The 19,557-nt window shown below is 44.0% G+C and overlaps 1 protein-coding gene across 3 annotated transcripts in view; it reads right to left on the bottom strand.

Annotated features, from left to right (window-relative positions):
* The window catches only part of BLTP3A (bridge-like lipid transfer protein family member 3A), a 105,743-nt gene that overhangs the window by 77,435 nt on the left and 8,751 nt on the right, over positions 1 to 19,557 (bottom strand). The window lies entirely within an intron of this gene.

Consider the following 19,557-nt stretch of genomic DNA (forward strand, 5'->3'; position numbering starts at 1 on the left):
GCTATCCTGAACCTGTAGCTGACCTCTCCTCTGAGGATGACCTGCTTCCTCCGGCCACGTGCAAGAAGGCCCCGGGGCCCGTGCAGACCCACACTGCCTTCCTAGCAGATGCACCTGTATTTATATCCTCCACCTGAGGAGGCTGCCCTCACCCTGCAGAAGTTTCCAGAACTACAGGCTCTACTGGCCCTGAGTAGGAGGGATATGGATAGTCTTGCATCAGACCTTAAACGCGCTTGGCGCCAGGATGTACATGTTGTTAAAGCGGACATTTCTGACCCTCAGCCTTTGGTGCAGGCCCTCGAGACATTCCAATCCTCATCTTCTGCCTCCTTTGACTCCATGCAACAACAGGTGTCCATGCACTCCTCACAACTCTACAACCTTGTCTCTCACATGGAAGATATTGAGAACCGCAACAACGTATCTGGGGCCTCCCTGAATTGGTCCAAACTGAGGACCTGGTCCCGGCCCTCACTGGCATCTTTAACTCCCTCCTGGGGTGTCCTCCTGATGCCCATATCGAGATGGACCGTGCTCACCGTGCTTTCCGCCCTCGCAGTGTGGATCCTGCTAAGCCAAGAGATGTGATCTGTCGGATTCATTTTTATGCCATAAAGGAGGCTATAATGCACAAGATCCGAGATGCTGGCATGGTGGACTTTGAGAGACTTTCTATTTTCCCGGATCTCTCCAGATATACTCTTCGACAACGGACAGCCATGAAACCTCTCCTCTTCTTTCTTCAGGAACGTAAAACTCCATATCGCTGGGGCTTCCCATTCATCCTCCAAGTTCGTTTCCGTGACCGGATCCTATCTCCCGCCCACCCGGATGATCTCCCGAACTTTCTTCGGTTCTTAGAACTCCCAGCTCTACAGCTTCCGAAGTGGTCCACCTTGCTGGCCGATCCTAACCGCTCCGGTCCCCTCCGTCTACGCTGGGACGCTTCAGATGACCCCGGTGACCTCGGCCCTCCTCGCTCTCAAAGGCCGCAACGTCAACATCGACCTCCGTCTCCACATAGCTAGGACTCTGCAGTGCGGGGCCCTGTGGAGACTAGTGCTCCAGCCCTTTAGTTTCCCCCCGAGGGTCTTCTATTAGCCCTCACGTTTTGTTCTTATCCAGTGTTCTGTCTTTTGTTTTCTGTGTGTTTTGTGTTGTAGCCATCTTTTTCCCATCCTCTTGTTTCTACCCTACTTGTTCCCTCTCCCTCGATGATGTCGGACATCTCCGTCTCCTCTTTCAATGTCAAAGGGCTCAACATTCCAGAAAAACGTTCGCAAATTCTATATGATGCGCATAAACATAGAGTGCAGATTCTCTATTTACAAGTTTGTGGTGACTTTAATCTCCCTCTTAATCCCTCGCTCGACAACTCAACGGGGAGGTCCCAGATTTCCTACAGCACTTTGAATAAGGTCAGGAAGCTGTTGAACACTGCTTCTGTGTGATGTTTGGCGAATCCTCCACCCGTCTGACAGAGACTACTCCTTTTTCTCCCATCCTCACGGTTCATACAGTAGGATTGATTACATCCTCCTCACTCATAACCTTCTCCCCTCTGTAACTGCTGCCAGAATTGATGTTGCCTTCCTCTCTGATCACTCCCCGGTCTCCTGCACGTTCCGTCCGCCTGCTGCCAGCCTGCGAGCCAATACCTGGAGACTGAATGAGTCGCTCCTCCGGGATCCTCAGTGTATCGAAGACTTGAAGCTTTCTACCTCTCACTTTCTTCAGGATCACTCGTGTGACACCACTTCTCCGCCAATTCAGTGTGAAGCCTTGAAATGTGTTCTCCGCAGAGTGCTGGTGAAACATGGTGCTCATCTGGAGAGGGAGGCGGGTCAGAAACTCCGCTCTCTTTTAAGCGATCTGGCGAGCCTTGAGGCTTGAGCCTTGAACAGAAGCAATAGCGGCTCCGACAGGTAGGTCAGCACTCATTTTATGAGTGGGGCAATAAGGCGGGCCGCCTGCTGGCATGGGCGGTTCAGGAACGGCAGGCCACCCAGCATGTCATGGCTGTTAAAAAAATCCTCGGGTACTATCACCCATATTACGTCTGAGATTGCTTCTGACTTTCAGGAATATTACAGTTCCCTGTACCATCTTCCACTGCCGGGCTCAGTCCATCCAGCTCCCGCCTCTAAGCTCACCCTCTCCCAATATGTTGCGAGTACCGCCCTTCCCTCCCTCCGCTCAGAGGATGTTACTCTACTTGAAACCCCCTTCTCTGATCGGGAATTGGAGCTGGGTATTGCCTCCCTCCCAGGAGGTAAAAGCCCGGGCCCTGATGGCTATACGGCATGGTTCTTTAAGGTGCTGAGGGCTGAGTTAATGCCGCCGCTCTTGTGGGCCTTTAACTCTATATCCTCTGGTGTCCCATTTCCCCCAGCCTTCCTCCAAGCTCATGTTACTGTCATTCCTAAGGAGGGGAAAGACAATTTACTCTGTGCCAACTATAGACCAATCTCGCTCCTAAATATGGACGCTAAGCTTTACGCCAAGCTAATTGCCAACCGCCTGAGCCCATACATGGGGGAGCTTGTACATCCTGATTAAGTAGGCTTTATCCCTTGTAGGGAGGTCCGGGACAACACCCTGAGGGCCTTCACGGCGATACACCATGCGCAGCATTCCCACACTCCCATGATGCTGTTATCGATGGATGCGGAGAAAGCCTTTGACGGGGTGAATTGGAAATTTCTGGAGGCTATTTTGACCCAAATAGGCATCGGCCTTGCCATGCTTAAGCACATTCGGGCACTCTACAGCTCTTCTTTGGCAAAGGTTCGGGTTAACGGTACACTTTCCCCTCTTTTTACTATTTACAATGGGACCCGACAGAGTTGCCCATTATCCCCACTCTTATACGCTCTAGTGATGGAGCAACTTAGTTGCTCTGAGAAACAACCCTGACATCCAGGGTTTGCGGGTCCGTAACAGTCACTTGAAGGTGTTCGCAGATGATGTGCTTCTTTTCATTACCAGCCCTCTCACTTCGCTCCCGTCCATTCTCAAGGAAATTGGTGTTTACTGTTTTTTTTAGTAACTACAAGATTAACCTGGCGAAGAGTACTGCCCTAAATGTTTCGCTGCCTCCACCGACCCTTATTACTCTACGCTCCTCCTTCCTGTTTACGTGGTCTTTGAAATCCATGCAGTATCTCAGGGTTCAGTTCCCTCAAAATCTTGCGGACACGTATGCCCTGAATTTCCTCCCGATTCTGCGCTCTTTGCGAGCGGATCTCGAGCGGTGGGACACCAGGGGTCTCTCGTGGCTGGGGCGCATCAATCTCCTGAAAATGAACATTCTCCCCAGACTGTTGTATCTCTTCCAGATGGTCCCTGTAGTCATGCCCTTGTGCTTTTTTGTGGTAGTTAACAAAGCCTTCAGCAAATTTATCTGGGCTTCGAAACCCCATCACATTGCCTGTAATACTCTGGCCAGATCCAAACGGAGGGGAGGCCTGGTTGATCCCGGATTGCTGGAGATACTTCCTAGCGGCGGTGGCCACGCGAATACTGGACTGGCACCATTTGCCTCGTTCCAAACCATGGGTGTATGCCGCAGGTATAGTTCCATACAACTGCTCTTCACTAACTATGGCCCTCTGACTCCCATCTTGGGCAACCCAGACTTCCCCGCAGTGTTCCAAACCCCATTTCTTAACCACTCAACCATTTTCTCAGGTGGTAAAGAGTCCCTGCCCTATTACACGACATATATCACTCCACTTCTGACAGATGCTGGAGGTGCCTCTCTGATTGAGGTACGATGGCCCACATATGGTGGGGCTGTCCTCTTCTGCGCCCCAGACAGGTTATTTTACAAGTGACAGGTATAGACTTGGAGGATAACCCAGCCCCGTTGCTTCTTTCCATATTTTCCCGGAAGTTTCGTAAGCCCACTCGTAGACTTCTCGGATTTCTGTTAGTAGCTGCTCGTTCGGTCATTCCCAGGCTATGGAAGTCCACATCTCCACCCGCGCTTGTTTATTGGTCCTCGCTGTACGTACGATGGAAACTCTAGTTGCTGAGGTCCACCAGGATGATGTCAGGTACCAACAGACGTGGTTTCTCTGGAACCACTTCTATTATTCTGCTGGCTTCTGAACCCTCTTTCCCTCAGTGTCTCCTGTCTGTTGTCTCCCCATGTGTTTTGTTCGTCACCTATGTCCTTCATTTTATTTGCTGATGGTTACCTGAATGTTCTGGATTATTGAGACGTTTTGTATGCTTGCTCTGCTGCGTCAGAGCCTTCGTCTGTTCCGTACTCATTCCCTGCTTCCCGCCCCCTTGCTCCCTCATTTTTACTCCCCATATTGTACTCTCATTTGATATTTTAGAGATTCTTTACAGTATTGCATTTCCCTTTCTCTCCCCCTTTTTCCCCTTCCACTTATCCCCCCCCCCCCCTGTTTTGTTAAAAACTGTGAAAATTTCAATAAACTTTTAATGGAAAAAAAAGAAAGAATGATATTAACGGTTTGCCAGGGTTTTCTGACACTAGACAGCAATATTTCAGGTTCGATCACTACGGAAGACATTCTGAAATTGCCTCTACGTTTAGCAGTTTTAATGTAAATTGTAGCTGTATTTGGTAGAATGGCTTGAACACTTGAAGCATATTGACATCAATACTGATTTAGATGTTTCTAGTACAGCAGCTCAGACCTTTCAAGTGAATGAGGCTAAGCTGCAAGTGAGGGTCTGAACAGCTAATTCCCCCCTCCAATCACAAGAAGAGAAGTTCTGTTCCCCTGTGCAAATAGTGGATTATTGCTGAAGAGCATGCACAGAATCAGTACAGAAGGAGGAGCTGTCTCACCGAAAGAAGCGTGGAGGGTAAATATTGATTATAGGTTAGGAATTGGGCTTGAGTAGGTAGGGAAGGGCGAGATAGCTACGGAAATGCCGGCAGCTTTCCCATAGATATGATGGGAAGAGAAAGTCTGCAGAGGAAATCTCTGTGAACTTTCTCTTCAAATCGCTGCAGGAAGAACCGCAATGCGTTCACGCAGCGGTTCTTCCCGCAGCACTTTAGTGCTGCGTATACGGCTCGTGGGGCTTTAGCTTCAAAGTGTAATAATAATCTTTATTTATGGGTCACAAAAAAAATATGAATTTATGTATAACAATAGAGAGATAGATAAAAGTGGATAGACAGACAGACAAACAGATATGAGATAGATCGAATAGAATAGAATAGAGTGGGGGGCACTGAAGGGTGGGAGGAGTGTGTGTATGTGTACTGATTTTTATTTACCAATCTCCCTCTCTGATCAGCATTATACTTTTATTATTTACTGACACTAGGTTCACACCTGCGTTCTGGTCTCCGTTCTGTGCACAGAACGGGTCCGGCCGTGAGCGTGTTATGCTCTCCGCCGCGAAACCGGATTTTTTAATCCGGACACAGAGTACTGCATGTCCGACTCTGTGTCCGGATTAAAAAACCCGGTTTCGCGGCGGAGGGCGCAAAACACTCACCGCCGGACATCTTTCTCACCCATTCAAATGAATGAGTGAGAAAGACTCCTGCAGGTTTCCGTCTCCTGCTCTGTTTTATGCAGGAAACGGAAACCTGCAGAACGGACACCTGGGCGCAGATGTGAACGAGCCCTGAGTAAACTTTATGTGAGCACTGTGGCAGGCTGTCACAGTGCTCACATGTTCCAGAGACCACTATGCCCTATCAGGGTGGTCTCTGGGCTAAACTCTGTGATCATAGCTGTCTTCTGACAGCTCACCACAGAGCACTGCTGAGGGTGGAGGCAGAAGTGCTGATCTCCCTCTCTGATAGACTAAAGGAGAGGGAGATCAGTGTTCAGCCAATGAAGTTTGTCACTGTGACAAACTTCCTTGTGATCGCTGTGACTGGCTGTCACAGCGATCACACACCCACACAGGCTGGTCTCCGGGATAAGCTCTGAGGTCTCCGCTGTCTAATGACAGTGGAGATTTCGGAGCTGTGTGCAAGGGGGGTGGAGGGAAGGAGGGGGAGGTGCAGTGGAGCAGAGGAGCATATTCTGCTCATGCACCATACGATGTGATCGCTGTGACAGGCTGTCATAGCGATCGTATGCCCAGAAACCACGCAGGCTGGTCTCTGAGCAAAGCTATGAGGTTTCTACTGTCAATAGACAGAGGGACCTCAGAGCTAAGTACAGGAGGGGGGTGGAGGCACAGCGGAGCAATCTGCTGATGTGCCGACTGTCCTTGTGATCGCTTGGGATCACATACCTGGAGACCACACAGAGTGGTCCCTGGGTGAAGCACTGTCTATTGACAGCGGGACCTCAGTACGATGGGGGAGGCACAGTAGAGCAAGTTCTGCTGGACGTACCGGTACGTCCTGTCAGAAGTAGGCAACCACCATCCGGACGTTTATAGTCTATGGGCGGTCCGGAAGTGGTTAAACACTTAAACAGCATGAAGTTCATCTCTATATTCTAAGACGGGTTGGGACCCTAACTTCACTACCTGGAATAACAGCTGTATCCCTCTGTACACGGTAATGGCGCTTGTTTCTTCACAATATTCATAAGAAGAGTCAGAGGCAGAAAATTTTCTATTTCCTTTATATTAGTGGGCTTCCATTTTCTTGGCCTTGCATAACAAGAGGAAGGGTTTTTAGCAAGAAACTGAGATGCATATGTTTGTCTCCCTTACTATTAATTCAAAAAGATTTTCATCTAAAAAAAAAAAAAAGTTTAAAAAAATCCAGAGAGGCAAACCCAGTAACACTGACCACTGGTCCAGACACAGAATTAAATTTGGAAACAAATTGTGTACCTTTATTTGGAGGCTGACAATTTGGAACTAACATTTGTGTAACATTTCACTGTCCCACTTAAAGGGGTATTCCCATGTACATAATCCTATCTATATTTGTAGATAATTGAAAGTTAAACATTTTTGCAAATATAACTAATTAAAAATTCTGCAGAGTTTTAAAGTTTTTCTCGAACTTTCTTAGTGGTGACAGTCTGTTGTCTTGATCAGTTGCCTATGGTTACGACCACTAATGCAGAAACTTTCTATGGTCTGGGACTTATCAGGAACCCAGCTATGATTTTCTTATTGTCGCTGGGTTACCAGACAGGGACATTACATGTATAAGAAGATGAGTCATTCCACATCAAGTGGACCAGTTTTTAAAATCGTCCCCACTTGACCTTCTCCGATTTTGCTGAAAATTTATAAGGATGTACATGTATGTTTGAAACGAGGTTCTGTAAATTTTTAGGGCCAGATATCAAACACCTGGGGCACTGTTGACCTTTCACTGGAGGTTCCACCAAGACCACGGCTTCAGCTAAGAGGATTTTGCAAACTTTGGCACATAGCCATTAGAGTTCTATACTGGCTATGATGCTGAGATTTGACATACTAGCTCAACTTTTGCTGCTAAACACAATAAAATTATTACCGGCTATCACAAAACAATATATCGGCCGCAATTTTGTGTCAAAGTAGCTTGAAAATCACGCCGCATGACATTTATGCCAAACTTTGCCCAAATATAACTCAAGACCAAAAACCAATAGTAACTGGTGCTTTGCCCTGTACACCAAACATCTACATGACTTTGCATTGCTGCAATATCATGGTCAAAACATATGTATTTGTGGAGATATTCACACCCACATATGATGAAAAACGTATAAAATTCAAATTTTACCTATTTTTAGGTCAAATTTCTCAAAAAGGGTACCCCTAAAATCTATTAATTCTGATATCATTGGAAAGAGCACATTTTTCTCTACAAGCATGATCAGGGTTTTTTTTTTGGAGTCTCTCAGTTTAAGAAAATAAAAATGCCACTGAACATGGGTTTTTTTATCATACGCAATGAATGGTAACTGCACTTTTCAAACCCTTGCGTTGGTCCATGGTGGTAATACCACTACCAATTCCCTAAGAATTGGTATTATAATCCTATTAAGAATTGTAATAATGCTGTCTTTCGAGAATTGGCAGCCAATTCTGGGTGTCTTTGCCTAGGATCCCAAGCCTAATATTGGGTATCTTTTGTTGGTTCCCAAGCCATAATGTTCAGTCTAAGTGGTCTGGAATTGTTGCTGAATTTGCAACATAATCGGTTCAGAGAAGCTGTATTGTCGTCCCATTGCTGTTGCAGCTGGAAGTATTGCAATGATTGACTGCTCAGGAATCCAGCAGGTATCATTTCTCACCGGCCAGTGAAAGAAGCTAGCTGGTCCATGAGGATGCATAATATTTATTAATGCATCATGGTCGTCGACTGAAATTTCAGAAATATTTCCAATCCACCAGTTGCTATCGTAAATGCAGGCAATGTATTGCCCTGGCTGGAGGTTTGCAATTGGCACAAAAGGCATTTCTGATCTGGTAGATCTATCTACATGGGCAATGAAAGATGATGTGTCATTTGACAACCTTGAAATGTGAATCTTTTTGTCATCAATTGGCATAAACTGGTGACTCTTGTTCCAGCAATTGTATGTGCATCTTTGAACCTTTCCTCTTGAACTACCCATATTTCGTCAATTTTGTCTTTTGGAACAATAAATAAATAAATAATAACAAAATAAATAAAAATAAAAAATAAAATAAATAATATATGTAATTAAAATGTAACAATAGTCAATAAGTTTTCATAAATAAAAAGGTTTATAGGTTTTTGATTATAATATACATTGCTAGTAACAATATGACTGTAATCAAATTAAGAATGTGATAAGAATCTGAAAATTAAACACAAAATCAATGCATTACACGCATAAATAACACCATATTCAGTGGCATTTTTCTTTTCTTAAACTGAGAGACTCCAAAAAAAAAAACAAAAAACCCGATGATCCTTGTAGAGAAAAATGTGCTCTTTCCAATAATATCAGAATTAATAGATTTTAGGGGTACCCTTTTTGAGAAATTTGATCTAAAAATAGGTAAAATTAGAATTTTATACGTTTTTCATCATATGTGGGTGTGAATATCTCCACAAATACATATGCTTTGACCATGATATTGCAGCAATGCAAAGTCATGTAGATGTTCGGTGTACAGGGCAAAGCACCAGTTACTATTGGTTTTTGATCTTGAGTTATATTTGGGCAAAGTTTGGCATAAATGTCATGCGGCGTGATTTTCAAGCTACTTTGACACAAAATTGCGGCCGGTAATGATTTTATTGTGTTTAGCAGCAAAAGTTGAGCTAGTATGTCAAATTTCAGCATCATAGCCAGTATAGAACTCTAATGGCTATGTGCCAAAGTTTGCAAAATCCTCTTAGCTGAAGCCGCGGTCTTGGTGGAACCTCCAGTGAAAGGTCAACAGTTCCCCAGGTATTTGATATATGGCCCTAAAAATTTACAGAACCTCGTTTCAAACATACATGTACATCCTTAGAAATTTTCAGCAAAATCAGAGATGGTCGAGTGGGGAGCACTGGTCCACTTGACATGGAATGACCCAGATATCTCGGCCACAATAAGGACATCATGACTTATTTTCTGACCTTAGAAAGTTTCTGCATTAGTGGTCGTATCCATGGCAACTGATCAAGACAACAGTCACCACTAAGAAAGTTAGAGAAAATCTTTAAAACTTTGCAGAATTTTTAATTACTTATATTTGCAAAAATGTTTAACCTTTAATTATCTACAAATTTTAAAATAATAATGTAGATGGGAATACCCCTTTAAGTATCTGTTTGCACCTCTGCACTTGTACTTGGAATATTTTCTGAAATTTGTTCGCTAGGCCTGATATGTATTACATTTGGATCTGAATGCAGACTGCCCTTGCTGCTATCACTATGCTATCACTATATCCTCGCTGTCTGAGCTTTCTTCACTCTCAGAGCATAAGAGCACGTGTTGGCCTCTTTGCCTGAGTACATTTTCCATGCCTTTTTTTTAATGTTTGGCTAGTTTTAGTTCAGTTATAAGTAAACTTATATATTGATTTAAAAAAAAAAAAAAGCTGTCAGTATCTTTCAGTGAAAACAGGGGGAAGGACACAATGTATACACACATGGACAAAATTGTTGGTACCCCTCATTTAATGAAAGAAAACCCACAATGGTCACAGAAATAACTTGAATCTGACAAACTGGAATTTGCCAAACTACATGTTGACAAGCCACAAAGCTACTCTCCTAAGGTCCTATGCACAGATGAGACAAATATGGAACTTTTTAACAAGGCACATCAGCTCTATGTTCACAAATGGAAAAATGAAGCATATTTTGAAAACAACACTGTCCCTACTGTGAAATATGGAATATGAAATACGCTCTGTGGCTGTTTTATTGCTTCTGGCACAGGGTGTGTTGAATCTGTGTAGGATACAATGAAATCTTAAGACTATCAAGGGATTCTAGAGAGAAATATGATGCCCAGTGTTAGAAAGCTTGGTCTTAGTTGCAGGTCATGGGTCTTGCAACAGGATAATGACCCAAAACACCCAAGAATGGCTAAGAGGAAAACATTGGACTATTCCGAAGTGGCCTTCTATGAGCCCTGACCTAAATCCTATTGAGCATCTTTGGAAGGAGCTGAAACATGCCATCTGGAAAAGGCACCCTTCAAACCTGAGACAACTGGAGCAGTTTGCTCATGAGGAGTTCACCAAAATACCTGATGAGAGGTGCTGAAGTCTCATTGACAGTTACAAGAATCATTTGATTGCAGAGATTGCCTCAAAAGGTTGTGCAACAAAATATTAATTTAAGGGAAACATCATTTCGGTCCAGTCCTGTTTCATGAGTTTGTTTAAAAAAAAAAAAAAAAAAATCTGTTGAAGCATGGTTGAAAAGCAATATCTTACTTTCATTTGTTCATTTTCATAGAATTTTTATTCAATATTACTTTTGTCAGATTCAAGTTATTTCTGTAACCATTGGGGGTTTTTCTTTCATTAAATGTGGGCTATCAACAGTTTTGTCCACGTGTGTAAGTTGTAAAAAGGTGAATGGAGGGATAATATGTATTTGTTTGTGTGTGCTCTTCACAGTAACAATTTCAGGCTGCTGTCACAAGTTGTCTCCTCTCTTTTTCAGATGACAGAAAAGTGAAAGAGGCAGAGAGTTTCAGCAGTTTATTTGTAAAACACAGTAAGCTGGGGTAAGCGGCCACAAGAAAATGGCCGCTTACACCAGGTGGGCATGCGCAGTCGGTTCTGCCCGAGGCCCAACAGCAGAGCAGACTTGCACATGCGCTAGAAGTTTGACCCCCAGCGCCGGAAGAAGATGCGTGAAGAGGCCGTTCCAGAAGAAGATAGAGGCATCGATGGAGAGTTCTCTTGCAGCATTGGGGACGCCATCAGTGCTGTATGAGCGCTGGGGACTGCCCCCAGTGCTGCGAGTGAACTCATTTGCATACCAAAGAAAATCAGGATTTCTACCGAACGGCGGCGCAGAGAAGACATCTAAAGGTAGGAGAAGAATAGCCTTTCTTTTTTGTTGAAGGTTTTCAAAAAATGTTTACAATACGGGGGAAGGGGAGCGCAAAGGGGGAGGGGAAGGGAAAAGAAAGAGGAAAGAGGGGAAAGGTGACACAGGGTCTGGGGGGGGAAGGTATCACTGGGTAGGTAAGACATGGAAGGGGGCATGGGGTGGTGGGAAGAAGGGGGCACGGGGTAGATAACACGGGGGAAGGGGGCATGGGGTTGGGGGGGGAGGGGACATGGGGCTAGGGGGGAAAAGGGGCACGGGGTAGGAGAAAGAAGCGAGCACATGAGGGAGTGGGTAGGAAAAAAGGGGGTTGGCGGGCGCCAGGGGGGAGATGAGGAAAAGGGAGTCGCTGTGGACACAAGGCAAAGGAAGAAGCCTGCTCGGCTCTACAGGTGGGTCACGCAGGGTGTTAGGGTTCCGCGGACGAAGTCGCAGGTACTGCTAGTATATATATATTTTTTAAAGTAAATATAAATATTTACCCCTTACAGGGTTGTGAACAGCCACAACACTTGAAGGGCATATTGAAGTGAGAGTGGCAGCAGTTCAATCCATCACCGGAGGACCTGGGAGATACTGGAGAAGAATAAAGGACCAAGGTCCGTTATGCGAGAACCACGCTCACTGGTGTGTACAGGAAGATGGTGAACCAGGATCCAAATATATACAATTTATTGAATGATTTAGAATACAGCATACAGCATGACGCGTTCCTCATGGCCCTTTCTCAAGTGCAAAAACAAGAGCAGGTCCTGTCAATTTCTCTAGAGCACATATAAAAGTATGTAAATACTGTGAAACACATACATGTTAGGTATCCCTGTGTCCAAAAACACCCGCTCTACAAATCTATAAAAATATTTTTCCCGTATGATTTTTTCACTTTTTTCATTTTTTTGCCTCTGATCAAAATTTTAGTAAAAAGTGATCAAAGCAATAACGATTCCCCAAAATAGTATAACTAAAAGGTACACCTGGCCCCGCAAAAAAAATATGCCCTATGCATCCCCGTACACGGAAGTATAAAAAAGCTACGGGTGTCAGAATATGGTGACTTTTATAGAGAAAAATTTTTTGGCACAGTTTTGGATTTTTGTTAAGGGGTTAAAATGTAAATAAAACCATATATCGTTTATACTCGAGTATAAGCCAACAGGAATATAAGCCAAGGTCCCTAATTTTACCACAAAAAAAAACTAGGAAAACTTGGAAATGCAGCATGTCACGGGATGGTTAGAGTCTATACTATAGGCCATGTGTAATATATATTTGGTGTGGAATGTATTCTCTAACCTGTTGTATACATCAATGTGTAGTTGGCTGATTAGGGTCTAGTGTGTTAGCACATTGTATGCAAATACCTCTAACTAGCGAGGACCAGTGAGGACAATGGGTGGAGATAATCTGATTGGTGTCCCCAAGAAGATGTTGGACGGTGCATTGTCCATAGTAGACAGGGAGTCTGCTCTCCTTGATATAGGTGAGGGGGGAAGGATATGTGACTCAGCCCTTCCCCCCCACAGATATAGGATGTAATGGTGTTAGTATATAGTATGTACCTAGCAGTTAGTATGGGTTAGCCGGCCTGTGCACAGCTCTGCAGACAGCCAGGATTTAGTTACAGGACCAAGGAACCAAAGCTATCATTGGATTGTGACTTCTGTGGACTTATTGTTGTTATGGTCGATGTGACTGCTGCCGGCTACTAACTTTGTGGATTACAATAAATTGCTGATGTCTCCCGTCCTCTTGCGTCCCTGTTGATTCAAGAGACCTTCCGGAGGAAGACGTATACCTTTGCTCCGTGACACAGCAGCTACTGGAAAATTTCAAAAATTAAAATGGCCGGAGTTTTTGGGTGCAGTAGATGCTGGTTGCTAGGGAAGGGGAGAGGGTGTTTTGGTTGTCTGTCTGCCCCTTCCCTTAGCTCGAGGACTAGGGTTTTTTCCACCCCACTTGGAATTCAGCCTGGATGAATATAGGGTATCTGCAGTGTTCCTATTAACCCCTTTCCGACAGAATAGGAGCACTGCAGATACCCTATATTCAGCCTGGCTGTAGTCAGGCTGAATTCCAAGTAGGGGGAAAAAACCCAGTCTTCAAGCTTAGGGAAGGGGCAGGCAACCAACCCCCTCCCCCCACCACCTTCCCCAGCACCTACTGCACCTTGACCTGCCATCAACATCAATCTAGTATTTATCCCCTACCCTATGGATAGGGGATAAATACTTGAAAAATCACTCTTACTTTTCATTTAAAACTGCAGAAGTGTACTTACGGTACTTCTGCTAGCAGACCAGGAACGCAGACACAGGTCGGGTGCGGGCCTGAGATTACGTGGCCACGTCACCCGGCGTGTGATGGAGCAGTGGGCCGGGGTCTGGAGAGCAAGGGAGCGGAGGTCCGCTGCTGACTGTGGGCGGCCACTGGAGCAGCACTGCTGCCGATAGGCGAGTGGTGAAGCAGCACTGTCTCCAGGGCCACCCCAAGATGTTTCCAGAGCATGCCTTCAGAGCCGTGTCTCTGCTGACTGTGTTTCTACCAGAAGTGTCTGCGTTCTTCGCCTGCTAGCAGAAGTACCGTAAGTACACTTCTGCAGTTTGAAATGAATAGTAAGCATATCGGCAGCAGTGCTGCTCCAGCGGCCGCCCACAGGTGTCTTGCCGACTGTGTTGCTGTATCGCTTGACTCGAGAATAAGCTGAGGGGGGCTTTTTCAGCACAAAAACTGTGCTGAGAAACTCAGTTTATACTCCAGTATGTATGGTAAATTAGGTATCCTCGGAATCGTACCGAAACATAGAATACAAGCGACATGTCATTTTGGCTGCACAGTGAATACCATAAAAACAATGCTTGTAAGAAAATCGCACAAATGCACTTTTTCTTCAAATGCACCCCATTCTGAATTTTTTTTTTCCAGCTTCCCAGTATAGAATAACTAATGGTATCATCATGAAGAAAAATTTGTCCCGCAAACATTAAGATCTTATATGGCTCTGAGAGCGATGTTTGGAAGGGAAGGGGGGGGGGGGGGGGAGTCAAAAATGAAAATCAAAAATGCCGTCGGCAGGAAGGAGTTAACTATTGCTTATAATAAACCAAGTATGTCACTTAAATATCCTTCAACACTCTTTTAAACATCACAGAAAAAACATAGCTTGTGGAACAACTACCATGCATTGCATTCTATCTGTCATCCGGGTTCCAAACTGTGAGTCACTGGCTCCTATTTGCAAAGGTGTGTTTCTAAATATAAGTGAGAAAACAAAGAAATGTATCACAATCTAAGGTTTGGTTCACATCAGCGTTAGATAATCTGTTCAGGAAGTCCGCATGGGAACCCCTTCGAACGGACTGCCAAACATATTGACAAGCGGTGAGATTATGAAAGCACATGGACCCCGTAGACTATAATGGGGTCCATGTGCTTTCTGCGTGGTGCCTGCTCGAGTCATGCAGACACAAAAGTACTTCTTATCTACTTTCCTCTCCACATGACCCATTATAGTCTAGGAGACCCATTATAGTCTATGCGGTCCATGTGCTTTCACTGTTCACTGCTTGTCAATGCATTCAGTAGTACATTCGGGAGGTCCCCATGCAGACTTCCCGAACAGATTACCGAACGCAGATGTGAGCCAGGCCTAACAAAGCACCTCGTCAATCGGTTTCCATACCCATATAGGATCACATACACATTTTTAAGCAACACATAGAGTTTTGTTAAAAAAAATAAAAAAAAATGCTGCCAGATGTTACTTTAACACCTTAATGAACCTGGATGTATTATTACGTCCCTGTTTCGAGGAACTAAGCGCACAAGGGTGTGCGATTATCTGAGCAGCATCAGAAGCGGATGATGGCTGTAACTGACAGATAATACCTTTCTCCATAACCCTCCCAGTACTGCTACAAGCCCCCAGTACCTGGTTGATCCTGCCAGCAATGCCTCTATAGATGCAATATATGTGTACACTCGTGTATTGCAGTTTATAGCACTGAACCAGCGGTCAGTGCATCAGTGGTTCTGGTCTCCTAGTGGGACATATAAAGTGTAAAACAATAAAAATTAAAGTGTGTGAATCAGTAAGGGCTATCATGATGATCTTGGTATCGTTTTAAAGATTTTTCATCTTCATAACCCTAACCAATCCTGAGACATTGGCTACCCTGGGAAAACGTACAGTACAGACCAAATGTTTGGACACACCTTCTCATTCAAGGAGTTTTCTGTATTTTCATGACTAGTAAAATTGTAGATTCACACTGAAGGCATCAAAACTATGAATTAATACATGTGGCATTATATACTTAACAAAAAAGTGTGAAACAACTGATAATATGTCTTATATTCTAGGTTCTTCAAAGTAGCCACCTTTTGCTTTGATTACTGCTTTGCACACTCTTGATGAGCTGTTGGAAGACCATTTCCGGTGACTACCTCTTGAAGGCATACTGAACCAGCATGGCTACCACAGCATCTTGCAGTGGCATGCTATTCCATCTGGTTTGCATTTAGTTGGACCATCATTTATTTTTCAACAGGACAATGACCCCAAACACACCTCCAGGCTGTGTAAGGGCTATTACACCAAGAGGTGAGTGATGGGGTGCTACGCCAGATGACCTGGCCTCCACAGTCACCAGACCTGAACCCAATCGAGATGGCTTGGGGTGAGCTGGACTGCAGAGTGAAGGTAAAAGGGCCAAATGTTTCATCTTCACAAGGGGTTTAAGGAGAAATTCCACATTTGTTACGCAATTTCTCCTAAACATGACAATAACCATATGTGCTGGTACACTGATGTATAGTCACGTGGAATTGCCCAGAATAGAAACGGCGCTAATTGGATCTTGTAGAGCTTCCAAAACAGTGGAAACCCCAAAATGTGACCCCATTTTGGAAACTACACCCTCAAGGAATTTATAAAGGGGTATACTGAGCACTATGACATTTGATGTGTTATGCAGAATTGGCCTGTGAAAATGAAAGCAACTTTATTTTCTATAAAATAAAATGTTGCTTTAACCCCAATTTTTGCATTTTCACAAGGAGTTAAAGGAGAAAATGCACCCCAGAATTTGTTAAGCATTATCACGCAACTACAGAAATTCCCCAAGTGTGGATGTAAAATGTTGTATGGGCACAATATAAGGTTCAGAATAGAAGAAGTGGTATTGGGATTTTGCTGGAATTTGTTTGCTGGAAGTCCCTGAAGTACCAGAACAGTGTAGATCCACCCAAAATAACCCCATTTTGCAAACTAATTCCCTCATGGAATTTATCAAGGGTATAGTGAGCACTTTGACCCTACACGTGTTTCACAGATTTATTTTTTTTCCATTGAGATGTGAAAATGAAAAAATACCTTTTTCTAATAAAATATCACTTCAGCCCCAGTTCAAGGACATCTCTCTTGTCTTTGACTTGACCAGCAGCATATTTTCATTGCAGACCGCCCTACTCTCAACCCTGCTAAGGCACTGTGCAATATGTGCCCCAAGGAAGGCTCTCTGATTTCTGCCCACTGTCCCACAAGCTGCAGTTCCTCTGTAACTGAGTGAAGGTATCCACATATATGTGATAACCTTGTACAAGCAGTGGGTGCAGCAAATCCCACTCTATTTTTCCACCAACTCCTAGGACTAGGGGGCATTCTGAGAGATCATTCCTTGCATTCCTTCTTTCATAAAAAGTCTATACATATGCCGTCTTATTGGGCAGGCATTGGGGGAATTTCAGTCTCCCTTTGGAACTGAACAGAGAGTCATCTATTGCAATGTTCCGATCAGTGCAAATTTGGAACTAAAGTGCTCATTGTCTGTCCTGACTTTATATAGGCGGTCAAAGTTTGGGGCACCTCAGACAGGCACTTTGCATTATCGTTATAATGTAAGAATTTCAGAGTTATTTCAAAATGTGTCCATGGCCATTCAATAGATTGTTATATTATACAAGACGTCTGTACTCCAATAGTGTTGAATTTGTGGTTTCTTCACTATGCAATATAAATGGTAAGATGCAATATGCTTTAGTAAATCAGCACTCATCAGAGAAGAATTCTTCAGAAGGATCTTTTATTGAAAACAAAACCAACACACACGACATTGACGTGTTTCGGAGTAACAACTCCTTTCTCAAGTGTATAAAAATTGGCTGCATGATAACGGATATGCTAGACAGCAATAAATAACCCAGTTACATGTGAAAACGCCCCCAGGGCGTTGTTAAGCCATATGTGCATACGGTATATAATATAATAAATAAATAATAATAAAGTATCTTGATAAAACATTCTAAAACAAGTGTTATACTCTGGAAAAACCTCCTTAGTAACTGCTCAGCATCTTATGTGCAAAACTGCGCATATAATTTATTGAAAAAACGGGATTAGAAATAGTTTTCAGCTGTAAAGAGGGCAGTATTAGGGGGCATTCACACTACGTATACTGAAGCTTATTCTGAACGCAAAAGCGGCGTATAAAGCATTTCTATGGGAGCTGGCATACACTGTTTCCCCGAATATAAGACATCCCCCAAAAGTAAGGCATGGGGGAGGTTTTGTTAAATTGCCTAATATAAGGCACCCCCAGAAAATAAGACATCCCCAAAAACACTGCACCCGGCAGAACACTGTGCACGATGTTCCGTGTGCACAGGTATGCCGGCTGCTGCCTCTGCTGTGATACCACTGTTCCTGCTGCTGTAAGATGAGCTGGGAAAGCATCGTATGCTGCGGGGAGTCCACTCTCCCAGCTCATCCCACAGCAGCCGGAACAGTGGTATCACAGCAGAGGAGGCAGCCAGCTTTCCTCTGCACAAGGAGCACAGCGTTCAGCCGGCTGCAATGCCCACTAAGTGAGGCTCTCCGGCACAACCGCCGGAAGCCTCGCTAATCTCTGCTAAGCCCCGCCAACCACTTCCACCACCGTGACCAACAGCAGCACCAGCGCTGCTATGAAGATGGGGAAGGTAACTAGCATACCTCCCCACCACCACCTCTTGCACCACCTACAACCAGCAGTCATGATTGTCCCCCGCTCCAGCCGCTCCATAAGACATCCCCCGAAAATAAGACAGGTCATATATTTTGGAAGAGAATTTAATATAAGACACTGTCTTATTTTCGGGGAAACAGGGTACGAGCGCTCCCCATAGAAATGAATGGGCTGCTTCTTTCACTATGAGCAGTCCCATTGAAGTGAATGGGAAGTGCCGGCGTGTTCGGCTAGCTCTGCTCATGCCGAGCCGTACACGCCGGCACTTCCCATTCACTTCAATGGGACTGCTCATAGTGAAAGAAGCAGCCCATTCATTTCTATGGGCAGCGCTTGTATGCCGGCTCCCATAGAAATGAATGGAGCTGCTTTATACGCCGCTTATTCTGAACGTGTTTTACGTTCAGAATAAGCTTCAGTATACGTAGTGTGAATGCCCTACTGGGTATACATGAAGAAACTAACTGGCACGTGCAACAGGTGTAACAGAAAAAAAATTAAGCCAGGGTTAAATGGACACTGCACGTGCACAGAATACATGCCATGTCTGTATATTATTATTGTTTATTTATATAGCACCATTAATTCCATGGTACTTTACATAAGCATTATGAGCATAAGTATTAATAGCGCTAAGTTAAGATCAGCGAGCACCTGAGCTGATGTTCCAATAAACGTTATGAGATTATGAAAATGCTGATTGGAGCATACTGAAAAGGAAAGTATAAAAATATGTAAGGAATATGACAAAGAATGAACATTGATATGGAGATTAATAAAAATAATGTATATACAGTTAGGTCCATATATATTTATATCACAAATTACCACCCTTGATTGTACTGATGGTATTAAATCACAAATAAACAATATTTACAAAAAAATGTGACCTGCTAAAATATTACTTCAATTTATTTAGGGTACGTAACCCTCTTCTTAGTGATGTTAAAAATATAGCGCTTGGCTAAAACTATAAGTAAAATGGCTAAATACAGTACACTTTAGAGGGATACATTTTAGTTCACTCCTCCAAGCGGAGGAGGGTTACGTACCCTAAATAAATTGAAGTAATATTTTAGCAGGTCACATTTTTTTGTAAATACCATATATATT

This window comes from Leptodactylus fuscus, chromosome 2 (genome assembly GCF_031893055.1).
Source record: "Leptodactylus fuscus isolate aLepFus1 chromosome 2, aLepFus1.hap2, whole genome shotgun sequence".
In the NCBI taxonomy this organism is placed as follows: domain Eukaryota; kingdom Metazoa; phylum Chordata; class Amphibia; order Anura; family Leptodactylidae; genus Leptodactylus; species Leptodactylus fuscus.